Here is a 24,476-nt window from a genome sequence, read left to right as displayed (position 1 = left end):
GCACAATACTATTCTATCACCTTCATATACCATAACTTGTTCAGCATTCCTGATATTTCTGTTTCTCAAATATATGGTACTAGCTGCCTTTAGGATATATGATATAATATGATATGATGTGATATGATAACCATATACATTTGCTGCCATCATTATTTAGCTTTGGAGAACATTTTTCTTAGTGACTACTGCAGCTCCTACTATAAAAAGCTACTTTTCTCTATGGCCCTTCTCTTTGTATCCCAAAGGGTACCTCAAATCAAAATTGATGGTGACTACTTATACATGCTATCCAAAAGTCTGCTGGAATTTCCTTTTAAGGAAATTTTCTTATTACAGTGTCTATGAGTTAATGAGGAGATGGAAACTGATGACTGGAAAATAGGCAAAAATAGAGGGTAAAGAGAGATAATTATCAACACTATTCCTGACCACTCACTATTGTGAGCTTTCTGTGGGAATTAAAATGGAAGGAGGAATCCCTTCTAGGACAGTCAAGTTAAAGCAAAATTACACAGAAATATAGATAAACAATACACAACAAAACAATAAAAATACAATACAGAGGGTTCAATGGGACTTGGTGACTATGCCATTTAAGCATGCAGTTCATGTCTTCTTTTCTCACTGTATACCTAGAACCTAGCAGAGAATTCTCTGGTAGATGCTCCATTGTGCGCTGCAGATTACAATGATGATTATAAACAAAAGAAGCATGAGAAAGGACTCTACTGGGAAGACAATGGTGCCCCAGAAGGCACTGAGAACCTGAGCAATCTGGGGGGGGGGGGGAGGGAAGGGGGAATAGGCCTCATTTAAGACATGCATAGTAGTGTTAGGTGGTATTGAGCCATACACTGGGATGGGATCAGAGGTAGAGAGATACATGGATAATTTATCATTTGCCTAGCAACTAAGATAACTTGAATGAACAAACTCCTTAAGAGAATACATTTAAAGAAGAACCGTGGAACAAGCCTTCAGGGTCACACATAATTAAAGAGGTTGGCCCTGTTGTGTTCTACAGAACTATTTCATGTCCTCTCTATTCATTTCTAGAGATCTGAATCTCTAAAGCTTTGGGAGATTTCAATGCTGGATATCTTGAAAATTTTATCTGAAGTGTATATTTCAAATGATAATAAATAACAAATTTAAGAAAATCCAGTAGTTTTAGGGAAAGACAGCAATCACAGGAGAGGCAGTCTAAGTAGTAAAAAGGTTTGGTTCTATTTCTGGCCTTGCCACCATTTCTTGAGTGACTTTGGGCAGGTCACCTGAACTCTCCAGAACTCAGTTCCTCATTTGCAGAAGGAAGGGAGTGGACTAGATGAATTTTAAAAGAAGTCCCAAATCTTCAGTAATACCCTAAGTGAATGGCGGAATAGAAGGAAAGGGTCATTTGTGTCTGTTAAATAGGTTAAAATTAGGGCCTCTTTAACTTTTAAAGGTCCTGAAGTGACCTATCAAGAGTATTACTAGAATCTGTGGGAGGCTGAGTCCTCGTGTATATTTTCTTGGCCCTGGACATGACAGGCTTATGTATTCCTACTATAAAGTTGCACATACCATAAATTTTGTCAGTCTTTTACTAAATTGTAATCTCTGCTTTTATCCTCATTACTACAGTCTCTAAATAACCTTGACTTTGTTCTTTATCATTTAAAAAAAAAAGGAGTCTGTTAGGGTGTCCTGGTATAAAATTCCTTTATTGAATGGTGAAGTATACCCCAAATATATAAACTCCATTACTGCTGTTGCTTAGGTAGAAGTTGATCTCCCCCTCCCCACCCTCCCACCCCCAATCTTTGTCTCCCTGTATTCTGGGAAGCAGATACTGGGATCTTTGTACTTTAATTTCAAAATGCTGGATCTCTAGGAAAAGCTGTAGACTTACTCTTATTTACTTCACCATAACTGGAAAAAAATCACAAAGTCTCTTCTTTCACTTGAACAGGGGTGATTCTGAGACAAAAAGTTTTTCAATGGCAAGCTCTTGAATGGAATGTCTCACCTATTCCAGCAGAGTCTGAATTGGTTTACTTTTAGAGGATGGTAATAATGATCAAAGATTTAGAGTTGGAATGGACTTTGTAGATCATCTACCCCAGGCATTCTTAACTTGGTGGCCATGTACCCTCCAGGGAACAGTGAATAGATTTCTGGGGGTCTGTGATCTTTGATGAGAAAAAAATTATGTCTGTATTTTCACTAACCTCAAACTATAATTTAGTATCTCTCTCTCTTTTTTTTTTTTGGCCTTTTGGAGGGCAATTGGGGTTCAGTGACTTGCCCAAGGTTACACGGCTAGTTTTTTTGTGTGGGTGTTAAGTGTCTGAGGCCTGAACCAAACTCGGGTCCTCCTGACTCTGGGACAGCACTTTACTTACTGCACCACCTAGCTGCCCCCTTTAGTATCTCTTTCAGTCAGAAAGTTTAAAAAAACACCTCATTATTCTAAGAAGGGAAGGGGTCCATACTTCACTAGACTGTCAAAGGGTTATAAGACACAAAAAATGGTTAAGAATCGCTGATTTAATCTGACGTTCTCAGTTTGCTTAAGAGGAAACTGAGGCCCAGAAAGGTTGGTACTTGTCCAACATCACACAGGCACTAAGTGACAGTAAGGATTTAAAAACAGGACTTGAATATGTGGACTCCAAATTCAGTACTTTTTTGACTATACATTCCCTTCCTTTCTCAATAAAAGAATTACAAATTATTTAAAGCCATATAAAAGACTATTCCAAATTACTAGTAATAAGATAAGTGAAAAATCAAAACAAGTTTCAGGTTTTATATCACACATTTCACACTTGGTAAATATGAGAAAAATGGAAACAGCTGATGTTGGAGATGCTGCCAGAAGACAGGTGTGTTAATAAATTGTGATTGGTCCAACCCTTATGGAAAATAATTTGATATTATGCTAAAAAAAAGTGATGTAAATGCACATATCTTCTGACCCAGTGATTCTGTTGCTGGGCAAATACCAAGAAAGAGAAAAGATCCCACAGATCCCCAAATATTCACAACAACACCTTTTATGGTAGCAAAGAAGTAGGCACCCACTGATGGAGGGATGGCTAAATGAACAGTGGTTCATGAATGGAATCTTATTATGCTACATGAAACTAAGATTATGGAGAGACCAGAGAAGCATGGAAACACCTGAATGAACAATACAAAGTGAAGCATGCAGAAAGCAGAGGATGACATAATGACTATTACAATGTGAATGGAAAGAACACGAAGAAGAGGGAAAAACCCACCTCTTGAATAATGATGATTAAACTTGGTCCCAGAAAAGAGTTTAGGAAATGTACCTTTTCCTTCTTTTATTGCCTCAGTCAATGCCTAGTCATTTTCCCCCCCTTTTAAAATCTTTTTTGAAAGGAGTAGCTCCTTGGGTAGAGGGAAGCACTATATTTGAAAGTGAACTCAGTATAAAAATTAAAATGAATCAATAAAAATAAGATAACATTTAAATATTAGTTCAGGATTCAGTTACTGGTAGAGCAATGTTTACCTCAACTGATGAAGTAAATGAGCCCACTGTATGGTCTTTAGGCATTAAAGAATCAAAGTGTTTATTAAGTGCTATAGTTTCTAGGTAGCACCAGCTATTGATTATGTTGATAAAATGCGTGATTATAGTTTTGGCCACAGATTAAACAATATCCTGCTTATCTTAACCATGTCCAAGGTGATAAGTTCAGAATTCTAATACTCCCCAAATACATGATGAGAAGAGAGAGAAAACCATCCCAGCACAGGCAATGAGAATGAAACACATCATTTTGCCCTTCTGCCTCACAAGAACTAATTCACCAGTGATATTCTCAGTTATACTCCACCTGTGAGCTGTATTATCTGCCACAAAGAAGCCAGACAATGAAAATACAAGTCTTAAAAAATTCCTGATCCAAAGATGGGGGAAAACACTACTTGTTAGCTGGATGGCAGCCTGCAAACAGCTAGGGAAGCTAGTTGGATTTGCTAAGTCATGTGGGAAAGGCGGCAGGAGAACCCTGTTCCCTCAAGAATCATATCCAATTCACAGGATTAAAGCAATCTTTGATATCCATCTTTGTAAGGCTTTTAAAATCTTCTCTGTGGTAGATCTCCCAACACCCCAAAGTCTAACAGTGTGAACATGTATAACAAAATGCCTTATGTAGTCAGCATTTACTAATCTGTGTTAATGAAAGTATATAGAATTCAAAAATACCACATATAATCTAATAAAATGTTTTAGAATTAATGATTCTATTTTTAATAGTATATTTGCCTTCTTCTTATGTTTCAAGTAGGTATAATGTGGCAGATATAGAGTCAGCCTCAACACCAAGAAGACCTGTGTTCAGGTCCTACCTGTGATACAGAATGAAAGCTGACCCACGGCAAGTCATTTAACCTCTCACTGATCTAGGCAACAAAGAAAATGCTTACATAGAGGGAGTTTCCTCATCTTGGAGTTCCCTACATAAGTGAAATCACAGGTCCTGTCTCTGTAACTATTTGTTTTCCTAAAAATCAACTCTTTCTCATTTATCCTTGGTTGTAATTTGGAACTGACAAGGGGCACAGTCTTAAGTTACAACTTAAGTTGTACCCCTATTCTCTATGCTTTACTTATGTTTTACTTAAGCTAATATGAAACTGGCATGTAGTCCACACCAGCTGGGCGGGGGAAGTGATGGAGATGTGCTGAAGATAAGCCACAAAGCAGATAATAGGTATCTTATTATTTCTCCCTCCCCATCTTTCGCCTTCTCACACAGCCACCACCCTAATTCAGACCCTTATTGCTTCTCACCTGCATTACTGCAAAGGACTCCCAACCATCCGCTAAACACTAAAGGATTTCTTAAAGTCTAACCATGACATTCCCTACTCAATATACTTATTTTCTCTGAGACTAAAGAAACTCCTCTGTCTGATATTTCACCTGGCTCCTCTTCCTCCCTCTCATCTCCCTCATCACACTGGTCCTCCATTTCTGGTATCCTTTGTACAGGCTCTCCTTCCTCACTTCTACCACTTGGAATCAGCTGGTAGAGCTCTCCCTCTCCTAACTAAGCGGGTATTCATTTTGCATAGGTGGTGTTCCGACTTACAAATATATTCTTCCCCTAATAAAATCTAAGCTTTTTGAGGGCAGGGCATGTTTCACTTTTGTCTTCATATCCTCAGTCCAGGGCACAAAGTAGGTGGTTAATAAATTGACTGACTGGCTAAGAGTTGACTAAGGCTCTATGAAATTCATGATTTACCCACTCTTAAAAGCAGGCAGGATAAGTTACTATTCTCACAGCTGTTGTGAGAATGTGACTTAAGCATACTGGAAGAAAGGCATTATATTAATTTGAGCTTCTGTGATTATTTCCATATGGTTGTACTTGTAGGAATTTAAAGTAGCTCACTGTCATTATTTTTAATACATCAGCTGATAGGGCTACTGTATAGAAGGACAAATAAACAAGGTTAAATACTCGCTCTTGATCACACAAGAGGAGCTGGGAATATAAAAGCCCTGCCTAATAAAATCGGGAATTTTGAATTTTTGGAAATTCCCATGTGGCACAGAAAAATATAAGTAAATGGGTGGAATAGGGGTGAACTTTGGATTGGGGCACTGCTTTTAAGGGCTTCAGCTTGGGTATGGCCTCTGTTAGTGTCTCACCCACTTTTACATGTTGTACAAATACTGCACTTTCTATAAACACTCAAATACAGAATTTTGCAAGTGGTGGCACAATTTTAACATGATTTGTCATCAACAGTCTCTCTTTTCTGGGAAAGAGAGGCCCCAGTCAAGCAACAAGGCCAGATGGCTCAAGGAAAGAAAGGGAGGCAATGGGGGTAGGACAGCTGAAACCCAATGTTCCTAAAAAACTGAGGTCACTGTCCCCATTAGATGCAATTCACTAGTTCAGGAGGTATGGAGGGGGGAAGGCAGATGGTCTAGGAAGAGATCACAGCTGAAGGGAGGTGACCAAACACAGGACCTGCTTGAATTTCCTTTTCTCCTTCACCAGTGATTAAAAACGAAGCTTTGAGAGGGGTTCAGGCCCACCAAACCCTCAAAGTCCTTTCAAAGTTTCAAGTATACTCAATCTAATGTCATATATGTACATATGTCTCACAACACACATGGCGTAAGACCATGAGAGCTGCCATTGTTTGGATGGAAACTCAATCTGTAACTGGATACTTTTGGTGTTCATCTAAAATATGTTTCCCCAGCATTTCCCTTTCTCATTCCACAATGGATATATTTCTGTTAACATCCAGAGCAACATTCATGGCTGACAAGTCAAAGAGAAACAGGTTCTTTCCTTTGCTACCCCTCCCCCACCCCCATTTTTTTTTTTAAAGGGGAAAAAAAAACCCCAACCAAGAACAAATGAGGAAATCTATCTGCATTTGAAAGCTGTCCAGCTTTACTAAGCATTCCTTCTGGTTTACTAGCACTTCAGAGTACAAGGTTGGGCTTACCCAGAAAAAAAAAACCGATTGGATGCCGCTTTACCAGCCAATCTGATAGCATAGCCTTTGTAGTCAAGTTCAGAGATGTGTCTGAGCTTCCATATTTAAGACCCTTCAATGAATCCTAGATGCATTTGCTCACTTTACAACTGAAAGGATGCTTCCCCTACCCTCCCCCTTCAACCCTTCCGTGCAAACTTTCAGTTGAGGCCTCACTAATAATGAATATTTGGGGGATAATCAGAATGTCACTGGAGATTCTGCTAGCAAAGCAGAATTCTGAATCTGGCTTGCCTCTTTTCAGGCCTTTGCACTCTCTATGAGCCAACGGGAGGAGAAAAGAGGCTTTGTCGGGAGCAGATGTGGAGTGGGAGGGCACCTGGGAAGCAGACCTGTTGAATGAAGCAGGTGCCACTTAGACATTCACTTTACAGACTCCAACCACAACCACACCTTCATTTGATATCCAGCTAGAGGCAGGGGGTGGGTGAAGAGAACACATCACACAAAAAGGAAGACCATTCATCCTTTTCAGATAACTGCTCTCGCCAGGCTGCTGCCCTTCAGTTTTGCACATTTGCTTCTTATTAAACAAATGTGAGAAATGAAATGCTGTATTTGCTATGGTAACCTGAGAATCAGGGGCCAATATTACCTTACTGGGGGTGTGCAAAGCATTAGGAGTTGTAACAGTGCATTGCCATTTCACCAAAATTCTAAAGAAAGCATAAACAAACAAATAAAATCTATCCCCTGCAAACTATTTGTCAGGAAGCTCAGAGGATGGGAGTTGTTTTTATGCATAAATATAAATTTACATATAAATTTCAATGGCTGTGTTGGAAGCTCTCCCATTTTCTTAGTAGTGATAATTTTCATGAAAGTCAGTCACATGTAGCTCTGGTGTTGGTGGGGCACCTAAAAATTTCTTGCAAAATGCTACCTAAAATTACAGAAACAAAAAGATCTCCTTTCACTAACTTTCAGAGTTATAATTTTACAAAGGTCAAAGTAAATCCAAACCATTAAATCCAGAGCATCAGAAAGACCTACGGACTTGAAGGGATTAGGCAGTGACATGAAATATTTAACTAAGCCATGAAAATATGAGGGTGATTTTTTTTTGCCTGGAGAATGATGGTTAAGTGGTAGAAACTTCTGGGGAATCTCTCCTTTGTAAAAACAGATCTAACTCGGCTTGTCTGACTCCCTCTGTGGTATTCTTTCCCTGACCTTACATCTGATTCCTGCTAGGCATAGACAGTCTGGGCACAAAGTCTCTTTACAGGCAAGAGCCTGGCTCCTTATTCTAAAGCAGAGAGAGAATGTCTGACACATTCAGTAAAGGACTGACTGGATAAGGGCCTGATAAAACATGGGCTCCTGGAAACTCACACATGCAAATACTCACTATTACTCTCTGAAGCTTTCTTTGATGTAGGCAACTAATGTTTAAGTCCTAAAAACACATACTGGCCACTGCACTTGTGACATTTAGCCTTCAGGATGGTTGTGAGCTCCATGAAGAAACTCTGTATCTTTCCTGACACCCAGAACAACAGGAACCTGATAAAAACTTAACAATGGTGACATATTAGTCTAAGAGAACACATACCCAAGCAAAAACTGTGCTCACAATAGAAGGCAACATACAGACATGCTATCATTTCAGCATCTTGGGCCTTTGTGCCCATCCCATTGTTTTAATTATTTTATTATGGTTATGAATAACTTGGCACAAAAAGAGAATGCTGAATTTTATGGACATCTCTCAATTATTTTCTGATCATTGTTAATGTGTGTGTGTGTATATTTTTACATAGTTGTCATAAGTTCATTCATACCATTTTGTGTTATGTCCCCTGTAGTTTTTTCAAGTATATACATAATGAATCCCTTATTTCACTGGCCCAGCATTCCCTGATATCACAAACTGGATCAGAATTGCCAAAAGGGATGACTGACTGAAAATTTGCTAGATTTCCAAAGGCAATGATGAATGCAGACTTAGCATGGAGGGAGGGAGAGAAGGAGGGAGGGAATTAGAGCCAGAGACAGAGAGAGAGCACTATAAGTGATACCTTCAATACTAGGCAGAAGGTATCCAGGAAAGGGAGTATAGCTTTTGCCTAGGTCATGCTAAGGGCTGCCATTCTAACCCCTCTGCCTGGAGTTAACCTCACCTGAGAGGAAAAGCACCAACTGTGAAGAGTCATTACACCTTGTAAACCACTGGAATTGTGGGTTGTGTCTGGTGAATGAAGGGAAAGTACTGGTAACTCTAGACACAAGGAATGCGGCCCCAAGAATGTTTCACAAACAAGCTTCGGTGGCTCTTTCTGAAGATTAATTCTCCCTCCTTTCTGTGTGAATAGCCCACAAACTGGACCCTGCTATTAGCAGTATCTGAGATGCTGTTTTCCTTTAATGACGACCTACAGTGTGCAAGCATGAAAAGTAGGGAATAACTAAATGAGTTCATCAAGGGTGTCCCCAGTTCTTCAGAACTGACACCAAGGACCGGATGAAGGGGGGATGACGAGGGAGGGTAGAACAAAAGATGTTACAAAACCAGGCAAGTATGGCAAAGAGCCGTACGGAGAGCAGGGCTAAAACATTCTGTACTATGCTTCAAACTAGTGCTATCGGCTCATCTCCCTGGAGGAGGGGGAGGGGAGAACAGATTCAGGGAAACAGCCATGTCCTTCGGAGAGCTATTCTGAAGCAGGATAACAGAGGATAAGTAGAAGCTATAGGAGGTCATTGTGAAGGGGGTAGGGATAGGTTAGAGGAAATGAGAATTACCACCTCCCTCCCCCAAGAAAGGGACTAAGGTTAAAATATACTAAGAACGGAGAAGAGTGTAATCTTCTGGGTGCACTGGAGTTGGAAAGCATCTTGGAACTGACCCATGTTTTCCCCATTTCACAGCAGTGTGTATGTTACAGTGTGAAAATTGAAACTCTCCCAATGGCAATGGCTCCACCCAGCCTAAAGACACATTGGGTCCCAGGATATTCGATCCTCCTTGGTGCCATTATAAAACCTGCCAGAGCACCTGAAACAGCCCATGGCTAGATAAGAGGAATATGCATTTGGGGGAGTCAAACTGTGAACATTCAAGGAGTTGGGTTTATAGGAGGAGAGGCTTGAGAAGTAGCTGATGCTGCTGTCCACGCTGATACCTCATATCTCAGGTTCTCATGCTCTTAAGAGTCTGCAGTACAGGGGAAAAATAGGCCAATTCCTCTCCCAACCATCCTGCCCAGCTGTTTACTGGCTGCGGATTACTGCAGTCACATGAGCTGCTTTTTAGCAAAGCCAAGCTGTCTTCAAGCTGAGAAGGTCACTGGGAGACAGGCTCGCGGAAGGGCTCGCACTGCCCTCCGCAGGGCAGCAGGGGGCAGGACGAGCCAGAAACAGCCCATGGTGCTTGTGTATGTCTACCTCCCTGGAAAGAGGCAACAGAAAAGAAGCACATTTCTAGAAAAATACTTCACCTTGTATTTTCTTTCGTGTTGTTGTTTTTTGGTGGGCAATTGGGATTAAGTGACTTGTCCAAAGTCACAGGCTAGTTTTTGTGTTAAGTGTCTGAGGCTGGATTTGAACTCAGGTCCTCCTGACTCTAGGGCCGGTGCTCTATTCACTGCACCACCTAGCTGCCCCACACCTTGTATTTTCAACCAAAATATTCAAAGGGATCAGCAACTTTGTGTTTCCCCAGAGAGTGACAATTTGTAAGCTGCTCTGGGCCCACTTATTAGTTTAAATGACAGGGCTGCAAAGTGTCTAGTGGGAATGTCACCACAGTTGGCCATTCTCAACTAAAACCTGAGCATGTACCAAAACAACTCCAAAGTACCATCTAAAGGAGTTGATTACATACAGTGTGTAGGTACCCAGGCTTCTCTTCATTTCAAATAAATCATCTTTAACATACAGTGCTAAAAGAAGAACCATGGGCATAGTTCCTGTCCATAGTGAACTTCTGAGCTAATGGTTAGTCAGTTAGGCAATAAATATTTATCAAGAGCCAGGCTCTGTGCTAAGTGCTGGGCACACAAAAAGAGGCAAAAGATAGTCCCTGCTCTCAGGAAGCTTACAATCTAACGAGGGAGACAAAAAACAAATATGTATAAACAGACTATATACAGAACAGAGAATAATTAAGAGAAGGTACTAGAATTAAGAGGGCCTGAGAGCATTTTGAGCCATATGTTTGAGGAAGAAGAATGGCATGCTGGAATTTATATCCTTTTCAAAGAAAAGAGTGAGGACAGTGCAAGATTAGACTGTACTGATAGTTAATAAATGATCCATTTACTACAGGCTACAAGTAATGGGAAGTGTCTTAAAAGGCCTGTTTCTTGTTTCTAAGTTAAGTCCATCAGCAAGGCAATGGTGACGTCCACATCATTCTTGATATGTTAATTTTTAGTCAGATATGCTGTGAAAAAGCATATTCTATCTAAAGGATACTTAAGAGATTGAGAGAATTATTCAGAGAACTAGAGAAATAATTGAAATTACTATTCTGGCTCTTTTAAAAGATCCTGTCTTCCTCACTCTGTCACATACACAATCAATCAATCCACAACTAATCTCTCACTTTCCATGGGAGAAGCAAATCTGTTCTATCCACAACTCAATTCAATAAACACTTATCAATAAACACTTATTCTACGTGTAAGGCAGACAGTTAGGTGGTGCAATGGATAGAGTGTCAAGCCTGGAGTTAGAAAGACTTGAGTTCAAACGCAGCCTAAGACACTTACTAGCTGTGTGACCCTGGGAAGGTCACTTTAACCCTGTTTGCTTCAGCTTCTTCATCTGTAAAATTAACTGGAGAAGGAAATGGCAAACCACTCCAGAATCTTTATCAAGAAAATCCCAAATGGACTCATAAAGAGTTGGATATGACAAAACAATAACAATGGTTATTAACACAGGTGACAAATGATGCAGTCCTTACCCTAACAGAGTTTACAATATGATTGGGAAGACATCATATGTATACAGATAAGGGGAAGTCATGCAGTACATTGAAGAGCACCCTGGACTGGGACTGAAGTGACGTAAGTTTGAGTGCTGACTGCGCTACTTACTACCTCTCAACCCTCATGTGTGCTGAGGTAGAAGTCAGCAGAGAAGCACAGACTCGAGATGAGTGAGAGCAAGAGTCAGAGAGAGCGAGAGAGAGACAGAAAGTGAGAGAGACAGAGCAAGCAAGCGAGAAAGAAACAGAGAGTGAGAGAGACAGAGCAAGCGAGTGAGAGAGACAGAGTGAGAGTGAGAGACAGAGAGAAAAAGACAGAGAAGAGAGAGAGAGAGAGAGAGATGCAGGAGGGAGGAAATGGTGTTGTAAGAAGCAGTTAGAGGTGAGATTGAAGGTGTTGTTGAGGAGAAAGTTGGGGTATTAATACATTATACACCTAAACTGTTAAGAAAATCAGTGATCCCAAATGACCAGTTCCAAGAAGTAGAGAAAGGGTCTTTAACTTCTTATTATCTCAGGTGACCATTTGTTTTCCACATTGCACTTTAGGTTTGGGAAATAAATTTAAATGCTATATATTTTCTCTCTCTCTCTCTCTCTCTTTTTTTTTCAAATGCTTTATTAACTTCTGATTTACATGATTCATTTCCACCAGATTTTGAGTTACACATTTTCTCCCCAGTTTTCCCCTACCCACTGTCCCCAAATAGCAGTCCCACAGGATATCCCCTCCTCCAATCTGCTCTCTCCCATATCTTCTCCCATACCCCCTTCAACTTTTCCAGTAGGGCATGGTGGATCTCTATGCCCCAGTGCCTGTATATCTTACTTCCCAATTACATGTAAAATAGTATTAATAATAGTATATATATGTATATATATATATATATATTTAAACATTTGATTTTAAAACTTTGAATTTCATATTCATTCCCTTCCTCTCTTGTCACCCACCCTTACTGGGAAAATAAGTAGTTAAGCATAGGTTGTACATGTATAGCTAATGCAAAACATTGACATAGCAGATATATTGTAAATGACTATATTTCCCTATCTCCTATCCCACCTCCCACTTGTTCTATTCTCTACTTTGATTCTGTCCCTTTTCAAAAGTGGGTGCTTCCAACTTCCCTCCCCCCAGCCTGCCCTCCCTTCCATCATCCCCCCTCTCATTCCCTTCCCCCCTACTCTCCCATAGGGTGAGATACCCTATTTAGTGTGTATTTCATTCCCTCCCTGAGCCAAATTCAATGAGAATAAGGTTGACCCATTCCCTTTTGCCTTCCTATTCTTCCCCTCCATTGTAATCATTTTCCCTTGCCTCTTCTACAAGAGATAGTTTACGCCTTTCTGTCTCTCTCCATCTCCTCTCATTATATTCCTCTCTCACCTCTTTATTTCACCTTTTAAGTATTATCCCTTCCTATTAAATTGGTCCTGTGCCCTCTATCTATGTCTCCCTGTAAACATATATACACACATTCACATATGTATTCATACGCCAGTATACCCTCCGATATAGACATATATTTCTATTCCCTTCAACTGTTTTCATACTGAGAAAAGTTTCATCAGTTACAATGATCATTTTTGCATGTAGGAATGTTAATAGTTCAACTTTGATAAGTTCCTTATGATTTCTTTTCCCTGTTTACCTTCTCATGCTTCTTGTATCTGAATGTCAAATTTTCTATTCAACTCTGTTTTTTTTTCAGCAAGAATGCTTGAAAGTGCTCTATTCCACTGAATGACCATATTTTCCCCTGAAATATGATACTCAGTTTTGCTGGGTAGGTGATTCTTGGTTTTAATCCCAGCTCCTTTGCCCTCCGGAATATCACATTCCAAGCCCTTTGATCCCTCAGTGTAGAAGCTGACAGATCCTGAGTTATCCTGATTGTGTTTCCACAATATTCAAATTGTTTCTTCCTGGCTGCTTGTAATATTCTCTCCTTAATCTGAAAATTCCAGAACCTGGCTATAATATTCCTAGGAGTTTTGTTTTTGGGATCTTTTTCAAGGGGTGATTGGTGAATTCTTTCAAGCTCTATTTTGCTCTCTGGTTCTAAAACATCAGGGCAGTTTTCCTTGAGAATTTCTTGGAGGATGATTTCTAGGTTCTTTCTTTGATCATGGCTTTCAGGTAGTCCAATAATTTTTAAATTATCTCTCCTGGATATATTTTCCAAGTCAGTGGTTTTTCCAATAAGATATTTCACATTGCCTTCTATTCTTTCATTTGTTTGGATCTGTTGAACAGCATCTTGATTTCTCATAAAGTCATTAGCTTCCATTTGCTCCAATCTAATTCTGAAGGAATGATTCTCCTCAGTGAGCTTTTGAGATTCTTTTTCCATTTGGCAAATTTGGCTTTTTAAGGCATTCTTCTCCTCATTGCCTTTTTGAGCCTCTTTTGCCATTTGAGTTAGTCTGTTTTTTAAGGTATTATTTTCCTCAGTCAGGCTGCTGACTCTCATTTTGTAATTTTCTTGCTTCGTTCTCATTTCTCTTCCCAATTTTTCCTCCACTTCTCTTATCTGCTTCTTAAGGTCCTCTATGGCCTGTAACCAGCTCGTATTTTCCTTTGAAGCTTTTGGTGCAGGAGTTCTGACTTCACTGTCTTCCTCCTGTTCCATGTTTTGATCCTTTTTGTCCCCAAAATAGGAGTCGAATATTGGATTCTTCCGTTTGCTTTGCTTCCTTTGCCTGGTCATATCGCCACTCAGTCACTTGACCCCTGGGCTTTTTGCCACAGTAGGACTCTGCCACCAGACAGGGGAGCTTTCATCCCAAACACTGCGGTTTTCTCAGCTGCCGGAGGTATTAGTTGGGTGCCCTCTCTGAAGCCTCCACATGCTCTGGCAAGCTGGTCACACACACTAGGACCTCCACCCTAGATTGCAATCCAGATCCAAGCAGGTTAAAGCAAGAGCAATTACCCCTTAGACTGGTCACTTGGTCCCCCAACACTCTGCAGGCCAGGAGCTGAAGCTGCCACATCGCTGCACTGCAGCCCTCAGCGGCTTCTCAGCCCAGGGGCAAAAGCCGACGTACTCCCAACTACTGGGTCCCAAAGTCCACACTGCATTGACCTTTCACTTTGTCCTTAGCATCTATGTGTTGATAATTCTGGACCGCCACAGCTGCTGGTGATCTGGAGTCCCTCCAGCCAGTGGTTGGTCAGGCCTGCCCTGGGGCTAAAACCTCTTGGCTCGAGTGTGGCTGGGCTCGGCTCTCAGAGCACTGTGCTGGCCAATTCCTGCTGGCCTGCTGGGCTGTCCTCAGTGGGAGGTTAGCTTCTCTGTGTCATTTTGTGGGTTCTGTATCTCCAAAGTTTGTTCAGAGTCCCCTTTTACATGGTTTGGGGAAGATGGGAGCCTGAGCTGCTTGGAGGTCATGCTTCTACTCCGCCATCTTGACTCTTTCCCCCCCCTCCCAACGCTATATATTTTAAAAATATATTTGTTTGCTTCCAGGAAGTGTCATGAATAGCATATTTCTGAATTTAAAAAAAAGTAGGCTCATAAAACAACTATGCAAATAGCCGTTCACCAAGGGAAAGGGAGAAAAAGGCAACACGATGAATGAATGGATGGATGGATGGATAAAAAAGCATTTATTAAATGCTATGCTAGGATAGAAAGAACATTGGCCTTGGAAGCATGAGGCTGAGTTTAAATTCTTACTCCAACACCTCCTAACTATCTGACTATGGTCAAATCCCTTTATTTCTCTATGCCTTGGTTTCCTCATCTATAAAATGACGTAGTGCAAGTTTTACTGTCCTACCTCACAGGACTGTTTTGGGGGTAAAAGTACTCTGTGACCCTTAAAATGCCATATGAACACAAAATACTATTACTATTATTAAATATTTTATTCTTCCTTATGCCTGCAAACTGCCTTTATTTATGCAATACAAGATCACATTTTCTGGATGTCATATAACACTCATGTTGACTTATATTGAGTTTTCATCTAAGGCTGCTGTTTTGGGTTTGTTAAATTACACACACACACACACACACACACACACACACATACACACACTGTTCTCTCCAACACCCTCCCCACCCAGCTGAAAAAGAAATAAAAACAAAATCCCTGTTACAAATATGATCAATCAAAACAAATTTCCACACTGACCATCTCAAAAAACAAAATTCGATGTCTTATTCTGCACTCTTGAGTCCTTTATCTCTCTCTCAGGAGATGAGTAGGATATTTTACTAAAAGTCATCTGGAGTCATGATTGGTCATTACAATGATCCAAGATCTTAATTCTTTCAAAGTTGTTTGCCTTTATCACATCATATCAATTGTTCTCCTGGTCCTGTTTACTCTGCATTAGCTTATGTCTTCCCAGGTTTCTGTGAAACCATCTCCAGCACTACTTATAGAACAATAGCATCCCATCCTTGTTCAGTCATTCTACAATTGTACCCCCTTCAGACTTTGGTTCTTTGTCACTCTGAAAAAAGCTAGAAATATATTTTGTATATCCTTTGAGTTTGTTTTTCTTGGCACTAATCATTCCCTAAACCAAACCCTCCTCTCTCTAAATCCTCTTTTTCCCTTCTCCCCTTTCCCTCCTATTTCTCTATGAGTGAAATGTAGTTCTATACCTAAGAGCACTTTGACAAGTAGAATAAAGGGAGAAATAGAGAAAGACAGGTAGGAGAGGAGAAAAAAAGAAAAAAGAACAAAGCAAACATTTGTGCTCATTTTTCAACCAAAAGATAATAGTCCAGAAGCAAAATGGGATGGAAGATTTTCCCAATATAAGATGTATCCAAATGCTTCCTAGGATGAAAACCATTGGTGAGGAAAGGAAGCTATCTGAATTGGGAAAGACCCTGTCTGGAAAGTTAACTGAGAAGGGATTTTACCTTCTTTTCCGGCAGGGGGGTGGGGAGGGACACAGAGAGAAACATTCTCTGCTTTCAAGATGTCATACCCCACTGCAGCAGTTTCACAGGGCTCTAGCCAGCTTCCCATTCAGATCAGGTTGCATCCTTCATAATGTACTCCTCCCCCACCCCTCTCCCAGTCCACAGCTCTGAGTCGCTCTCTCTTCTTTTCCTAATCAAGAAGAGATCTTTTCAGGTCTGTCTATCTAATCCTCCTTGTCTCCTTTAAAAAGAGATGTGTTGTTCTAAATGGGGGATATTGTTATGCTATATCTAATGAATTTCACTTGTTTGGTTTTTTTTCTAACTTATAGAAATGTTAGTACTGAAACATAATTTGACTGAGGTCTGTTCTAGCACCCCACCCACAGTTATTTCTTAAAATTTCCTGCCAACAAAGAGGGTCAACAGTAGTTGCTTTTGTCTTGTAGGGGTATAGCCTAAAAAATTTATAGGTCCCAATAGGAGCCATTCTTTTTTGAATTTAGTGGCCATACATTACATTCTAAATAAAAGAAGTTGGCTCCAGGACCCTATCCTTAAATACTAAAGGTCACAACAACCATCTTTTGTTTATAATTCCTAAGTGGCATAATAGAACAGCGCAACTGTTTTAAATAAAGCAACACCATACATTATATTGGTTAAGACTACATGGTTGGTGGGGGCGGCTAGGTGGCTCAGTGAATAGAGCATCGGCCCTGGAGTCAGGAGGACCCGAGTTCAAATCTGGTCTCAGACACTTAACACTTATTAGACACGTGACCTCAGATAAGTCACTTAACCCCATTTGCCCTGCCTCCCCCCCTCAAAAAAAATTAAATAGAAAAATAAAATTAAATCAATTAAAAAAAAAGACTACATGGTTAAGACTAATAACAATTTTCAGTTACCATAAAACTTTATGTAATACAATTATAATCTTCTAGTATTCCAGAAGATGACATGGAAGTGATCCTGAATTCTGATGGGTCCTACTGAAAGGAAAGGATTCAAATATGGGCCTCATAACCAACTATGTGTCTGTTGTAGGACAAGCCTAGCTAAGTCCAGGGAGGCTTATTGGTAGTCTGGCCTACCAATGAGTAATTTAAGTCATGGGTAACTCTTGGGTAACTCATGGGTAACATCTGAATGAGTAATTTGGTCATGGGGAACTCTCAAAGATCATATATTAAAATAATTTTGGAGTAGAGATTTGCTAGGTGATGGGCATGCCTATATAAATGAGACCACAGATGTCTGAAATATTCATGTAGTAGTATAGTTCTATGTATAATAAACCTATCAGACAAACTAGGGAAGGGGGTTATTTAGAATTATAGACATAATAAATACTATTCCATGACACTAGTGGTAATAATCAAGAAAGGGGTGGAAAGAATCATGTCAAGAGGAGAACTGAAATGAGATGAAGTTGTTGAGCTGGAGAGATTCAGGGAAGGTGTACTCTGTTTGAGGTGTTATAAAGCCTGGGCTCATGACTCCAAGACTGTGTGAAGGGAGAGAGAAGGCCAGCCCTACACAAAGAGAGTAAGATGATATGACCAAGGTCAAGTAGAGCAAGCACCTGGAGGATTTTAAATAAGAACACTAATACCACCTTGTATTTCACTAGATCATAGGGCCAAAGGGGGCCTGTAGTCTGTCCTCATTCAGATACTGCTTACCCTCGCAAGTGAGCTATGTATGTGCTTTGATTCTGTGTATGTGCTTTTGGCACGCTGGAGCAACCAAGACAAAGTTTATAGATGCAGATGGAGCACTGAGCCAGGCGAGGTGTGCCGAGGAAGCACACTTCACTATGATGGGGACTGGGAACCAATTCAAGTTGCCCATGGTACATGAAAGCCTTCTGACTTGTGTTGGAGGAAGAGCTAAAACATTAATTCCAGATTCCACAGACTTAAATTGAATACTTTCTTTACTAGGCTGTACTGTGAGAAGGGCACACATTTTCATTCTGGGCCTACAACTGACTGGGAAGTGTTTGGCAATATGTGAAACAAGGGAGGGCTGGTTAGCGTTTGCAGGTCCTTATACCTTGCTCCCTCTTTCTCATCATACAACAAATCAAAGAACAGCAGCTCCCCATCCCTAGGTAATAGCATTGTGACCATCATCTGCTATATTCTTTTCCTCCTAAGGCTAATAAGGGATTTGAAAAGAGGGCCCTTAAGAATGATAGATGGAGAGTGTTGGGGACTTGAGTGGGAGGGGGGAAGCAAGGAGAGGAGGGAGAACAAGCTATGGTACCACCTCAGGGTTCAGCTATACTCATCTCTCTTTTCACCAATACAGAGAAAACACTGATTTACCATCTCACCTGGGTAGTCTTGGTAAATATGGGGTCTCAATCATGACCCTTGGATGCCACACTCCTTTCCTTTAATCTATCTACTCCTCTTGCCCCTTTAACACTAACTCACTCATACACACAGACATGACTCTATCCTCTCTTCAAAAAATTACATGTATGGGGTGGCTAGGTGGCGCAGTGAATAGAGCACTGGCCCTGGATTCAGGAGACCTGAGTTCAAATCCGGCCTCAGACACTTTACACTTACTAGCCGTGTGACCTTGGGCAAGTCACTTAAATCCAACTGCCCTGCCCTCCCCCCTCCAAAAAAAAAGCACAAAAACAAACAAACAAACAAAAATTACATGTATTCCACTGCTCAGTTGTTTTCAATCATGCCTGGCTCTTTGTGACTGCATTTGGGGTTTCCTTGGCAAAGATACTGGAGTAGTTTGCCATTCCCTTCTCCAGCTCATTTTACAGATGAGAAAACTGAGGCAAATAGAATTAAGTGATTTGTCCAGGGTTATACAACTATTAAGTGTCTAAGGCTGGATTTGAACTCGGGTTTTTTTTTTAATGTAGTAATCAGCATGACTATTATCATAGATAAGTAGGAAATGAGATCTTTTCCCCGAGAGAAAAAAACAAAACAAACCAGGAGCTTTTTGTTTGCTCATTTTAGTGCTGTTAAATAAAAACAGTGAGTTGAAAGGCATAGGAAGAACTACAGAACTCAGTAAACAAGGATAATGATGTATATATGGCACACTGCCTCATCATTACTTGCCTCGACTGATGGAATAGCTTCCTGATAGGTTTTCTCGGCTCCACTCTCTTCCCCCACCAATCCACTCTTCACACCATTGCCTCACATACAGACCTAATCATGCTACTCCTCTGCCCAAGACTTAGAGCTCCCTGCTGCCTTTTCAGAGTCCTCCACTGGGCATGTACGGCTCTTTACGATCTGAAAGCATCCCACATTCCCAGCCTTATCTCATACACATCCCCTTGCATACATTCTCCACTCCATCCAAACTTGATGCCATTCAGTCAGTTGGTTTCCTATGTTGGAACAGGCAAGTGAAACCTGCATTTGCTTCAAAGGGCAATTTGCCTCGGCAAGAATCCCAGACTGCACAATGTCTTGGTGCTGCCACTTACCAAGTTAAGCCCTTTCTGGGGAGAGCCTGATCAAGGGTGTCTGAGCCTTTTACTAGCCAGGGTGCTGTGCCAAGGCCAGGCCAGAACAAAAGGGAACATATTGCAGTGAAGATAAATGGGGAGGGCTGCTGGCTATTTCTTTAAATGTAATGTTAATACCTTGTAATCAGCTTTAATTTTCAAACAGACTCGACCCTCTAGTCCATTTCCCCCTAATTTGGGGCACTTGGAAGGTACCAGGACAGCTGGGGGTCTCTAAGGCCTCACTGTCCGATAATAGAAGATATATTAGACGAACCCTCTTGGGAACAGCAAGCAAGGGAGGGGTCGGGGAGCTGGAGAAGGGCTATAGTGAGGACTGGGGAGACTTCAGGGAGGAGCACAAACTCTCTGAAACGCTCCATTTTACTAGACCAGAAGTTGCAAGGGCAGAAACAACCAAGCAGCTCAAATGCCTACACCAAGACTAGGGCTTGTGGATGGCAGACTTTGGAGCTTACTGTGACTGAATGCTCTTGGTCATTAAAGGAGATTTCCCATTTATTAAGGAGCCCTCCAGAAATCATATGGAAATTATCAAGACGTAGACATGTCAAATGATCAGCATGTGTGCTGTGAGGTGGCTTGCCTGTCACCAGCATGTTGTGTAATGTAGCAAGGGAAAAAAAAAGGCTTTGTGAATTCTGCAACCGGAGAAGCCACACACCATGCACTGTCTGGGAACCCTCTGGGATGGACCCTTTCATCCCTGGTGTTAGTTCTCAGTAAGCCCAGTTATTAAGGGGGTAGTCTGGGTGTTTGCATGGTGCTGGGTTAAGGACTAATGTGGTCTATTTTTAGCTCTGGTTGATGGGCAGAGAAGCACTAATCAGTGGAAAACACATCTTCTGTGCTAATGTCGAAGCAAACCGAGGCAGCCAGACCAGAAGGTCCAAGGAAGCTGACTTATTTGGAGCTGCTGTGTAGTTGTTGCTTGTGTAGTCAGGTCCAACTCTTCATGACCCCAGAAAGGTTCTTCTTTGCAAAGATACGGAAGTGGTTTTCCATTTCCTTCTCTAGTGGATTAAGGCAAACAGAGGGTAAAAGACTTTCCAGGGTCACACAGCTAGTGAATGCCAAATATGAATTCGGGTCTTCCCTCTAGGCCCAGTGGTCTATCCGCTGAGCCATCAGCTGCCTCCATTCTACACTCAAAGGGCACCATTAAAGAATAAATGGCTGAAAGCCCTTTGGAAGATGGTTAGAAAGCTTGGCATAATCTCAGGTGTTGGACACAGGGAAGCGAACATCTCCACATTTCTGAGTCCCAAGAGTGGACAGCTGACATCACAGACACAAGAGGAGCCCAAGGGGCAGAAGGTACAACAAAGTGTAGCATGATAATGAGGTACGGAGACGAACGCTGAGCAAGCAAAGACATTAGCCTGTCAGTATGTTATCCTCATTACAAAAGTTCTATATGAATGGGGAATTGATCAATGCTGCCCTCTTGGGTTCAAAAAAGAATATGATAAGAGACTGCTGAAAAACCAAACTGGAAAATTAAATTTCAAAAGCACAAAAGCTCAGTTTTCATCTTTGCTTAAACCAAGGATACACATTTGTGCAAACAAATTATATTCATTTACTGAATTGATAAGACACATTTTCCTAAGCTAGATACAGGCTTCTGGGGGACATTTTATAGCAATGTGATTTTCCCTATTACCAGGACAGGGCTGCCTTTAGAGAAGCTAACTTTCCTTTATTCGAATCAGTTTGCAGAATATACAGACTCTTTTTTTTGGCCTTTTGCCCCCGGGCCATGCTCCTGATTGTCAATTTAAATCCAATAATTTCATATGTTTGAGAAGCGCTGGGCATCCCCATTCTTTGTCACCCAGATTCACATCGGACATGTCTAATCGAGCTGCCTAGTCCTGCCATCGCTACCTCTATAATCTCTTTCAGAGTGTTTCCTTCACTCCATTCACACCCTCTTCAATGGAGGCATCGATCTGTGTCATTCTTCTATCTGTGAAATGGGGGTGATAATAGCATCTACCTGTCAGGGTTGTTGTCAAGCCTCTTGGTGCTTTAACAGTGCCAACACACACCAAACACCTGTGAAACTATTCAGACTGAGCCAGTGTGAAAAGGCAGCCTGAAACTTCTTTAGGCCAGGGCAGCTAGGTGGTGCAGTGAATACAGCACTGGCTCTGGAGTCAGGAAGACCTGAGTTCAAATATGATCTCAGATACTTGACACTTACTAGCCATGTGACCTTGGGCAAGTCACTTAACCTCGACTGCCCTGCCCTCTCCTCTCCAAAAAGGAAGAAGAGGAAGAGGAAGAAGAAGTAGTCTTTTGGCCCAGAGAGAACACAGCATAAAATAACTATGAGGCCACTGTTGAACATACTGTCCAATCATTCCTTGCCTGTTTTTAAATTAGACTAGTGGGCCTAGAATTTGCTATTTTTCTGTGGGTAGCACACATCTAGAAAACACCGTGTCCTACAGTGTTCCCCTCTGAATCCAAAAACTATCCCCAACACCATCTCCCATTGTCTTATTCATCACCAGCTAAAGCTGTACAGACAGGCCCCATAAGCCTCCCTCCCATTTTCCCTCAATGACTTTCTCCTCTGCTCTAGGCCAGAAAGATAGCTGAATCATCATGGGAATGCTCTGCTAGTAAGACTATATTTTTTGGAATTGGGGCCTTTTTTCCTCTAGTAATGTCTATTTCCAGGCCAGTTAAAAACAATACTTAGTTCAAGTACTCACTGGGCTTTGCTAATATAAGGACTCAGGTGATGGTGGCTCAGTTCTTAGGAAAAAGCTACAATCTGTCATCACAGAAATGACAAATGCTGGCATCACAGAGTAATTTGCAAGGATAAAAAGAAAATCCCAAATAGTCATCACCAACTCAGACTCTGCTTGGCTATATGGGAAAAAAGCTAGTTTGAGTTCCCAGTAAGAATTCCTCAGGGTCTGTTTTATTTTAATTTTTTTTTTTCTGGTTTTACTTGAAGCTGGCCAAGTTTAGTTTCTAGGGTCTCAAGGTGCAGGCAAAATGGCTATTCTTCACTTATCAATGCTATGACAAAGTATGGCACAACCTGATGCCCTTAGGGGATAGGAAAGGCAAAATGTATCGAATTCAATTCAACCAATATTTATTAAGCACCTGCTATATGCAATACAATGGGCTAGACTCTAAGAAGACAAAGACTAAAGTCAAGCAATGCCTGCTGTGAGGAATTTAAATACCACTGTACTACATGTATGCAGATAAGTAAATACAAAATAAAGTGATGAGAGGGAGACAAGAGAGAGAAGAACATCAAACTGGTGGTGGGAGATGAAGAAAGGCCTCACAGTGGAGGGGCCATCTTAGCCTTGAATGAAGGATAATGATTCTTAAAAAGGAGAGATGAAGAAGAAGAAGGAGGAGGAGGAGAAGTGCATTCCAGACATAGGAGGGCTTGTTCAAATGTGCAGAGGTGGAAGAACAAATGTTGAGTTCAGGGAAAATGATAATTACAAGCTTTAAGGCTAGAATTCAGCAAATCCCAGCAGTCACATGTTGGAAAGCTATCCTAGCTCTACTAACACCTACTGACTTATTTGGCCACAGACCAGAGTTTCCTTTTCTTCTAGCTGCAAAAAATAACCTGAATCTCCAACATGGAGGCATTATTATAAAGTATCCAGAGATACGTAGAGTTGGCATGGATTGACTTTATCATTTATATCCTGACTAAAAGGTAGCGTGAGATGCAACAACGAATTGCTCAATCTGTTATCAAAAGAGATGGGGCTGGAAGAGAGTGAGTAATCAAGAGTTCAGCCACAATTCTGACCCCCCACCCTAGAAAGGGAAAGAGTCAGAATATATAACAAAGTCTCCTTTCAATTTGCCCAGGGAAATATTTTGGCCAGTTAATAGAATAACAGCAATAATTGCACTTCCAATGAATATTAAAAAGATCATTCTTTTCCTTTAGAGGTGTTGGTTGTTTTTTAACTCTTAAAATGAACACTCAGAATAAGAGACAGACATGGGCAGATTAAAATGAGGATGAGGTTCTGCAAACTTTTTCTTAATTTGATTTATGGCCCATTTGACTCTGAACATGATCGTTCTCAGATACGTGCAACACTGTAATGGTTTGGGGTTTGGGGCTTGATGCAGTCTGCTGGTGACTTCAACTGGGTCATGTCACAAAAGCCCAGAGTCCTAGAGAAATGGGTAGATTATGGTTTAGTACCTGATTCTTTTCCCCTGTCTTGTAAGACATTAAAATGCTTTCTGTGTTTGACTTTTCTGGAGGATGTAATCATTTCCTTGTCTATCACCTCTCACATTATCTCAAGTAATATGCCTCACTCTTTATCTTTGGTTATCAATGCCTCTACAAAGCTTCTTGTTAGAATAGTACATTGATCTACCTGTTCTCTCTTCAGGACTACAAAGCAAGAAAAAAATCTTCCAAACTATAAAGCTCAAATTTGAGTCGCCTCATTTAACTACAAAACCAGGATAAGCACAGCAAAGAACTGGTTTTCCTTTTTGGTTCAGTCTTTGCAATAACTTCCACGGGGAAGTCCCAGTGTTGAGTAAC

At 41.0% G+C, this 24,476-nt stretch overlaps 1 protein-coding gene across 1 annotated transcript in view; it reads right to left on the bottom strand.

Annotated features, from left to right (window-relative positions):
* Positions 1-24,476, bottom strand: part of NRF1 (nuclear respiratory factor 1) — a 143,571-nt gene that overhangs the window by 7,322 nt on the left and 111,773 nt on the right. The window lies entirely within an intron of this gene.

Source organism: Petaurus breviceps, unplaced genomic scaffold (assembly GCF_028583685.1).
Source record: "Petaurus breviceps papuanus isolate PSGF00001 unplaced genomic scaffold, PetGlider_PUasm1.0 181, whole genome shotgun sequence".
NCBI classification, from domain to species: domain Eukaryota; kingdom Metazoa; phylum Chordata; class Mammalia; order Diprotodontia; family Petauridae; genus Petaurus; species Petaurus breviceps.
Note: the sequence above shows the minus strand (reverse complement) of the source record. Positions and strands in the feature narration are given on the sequence as shown.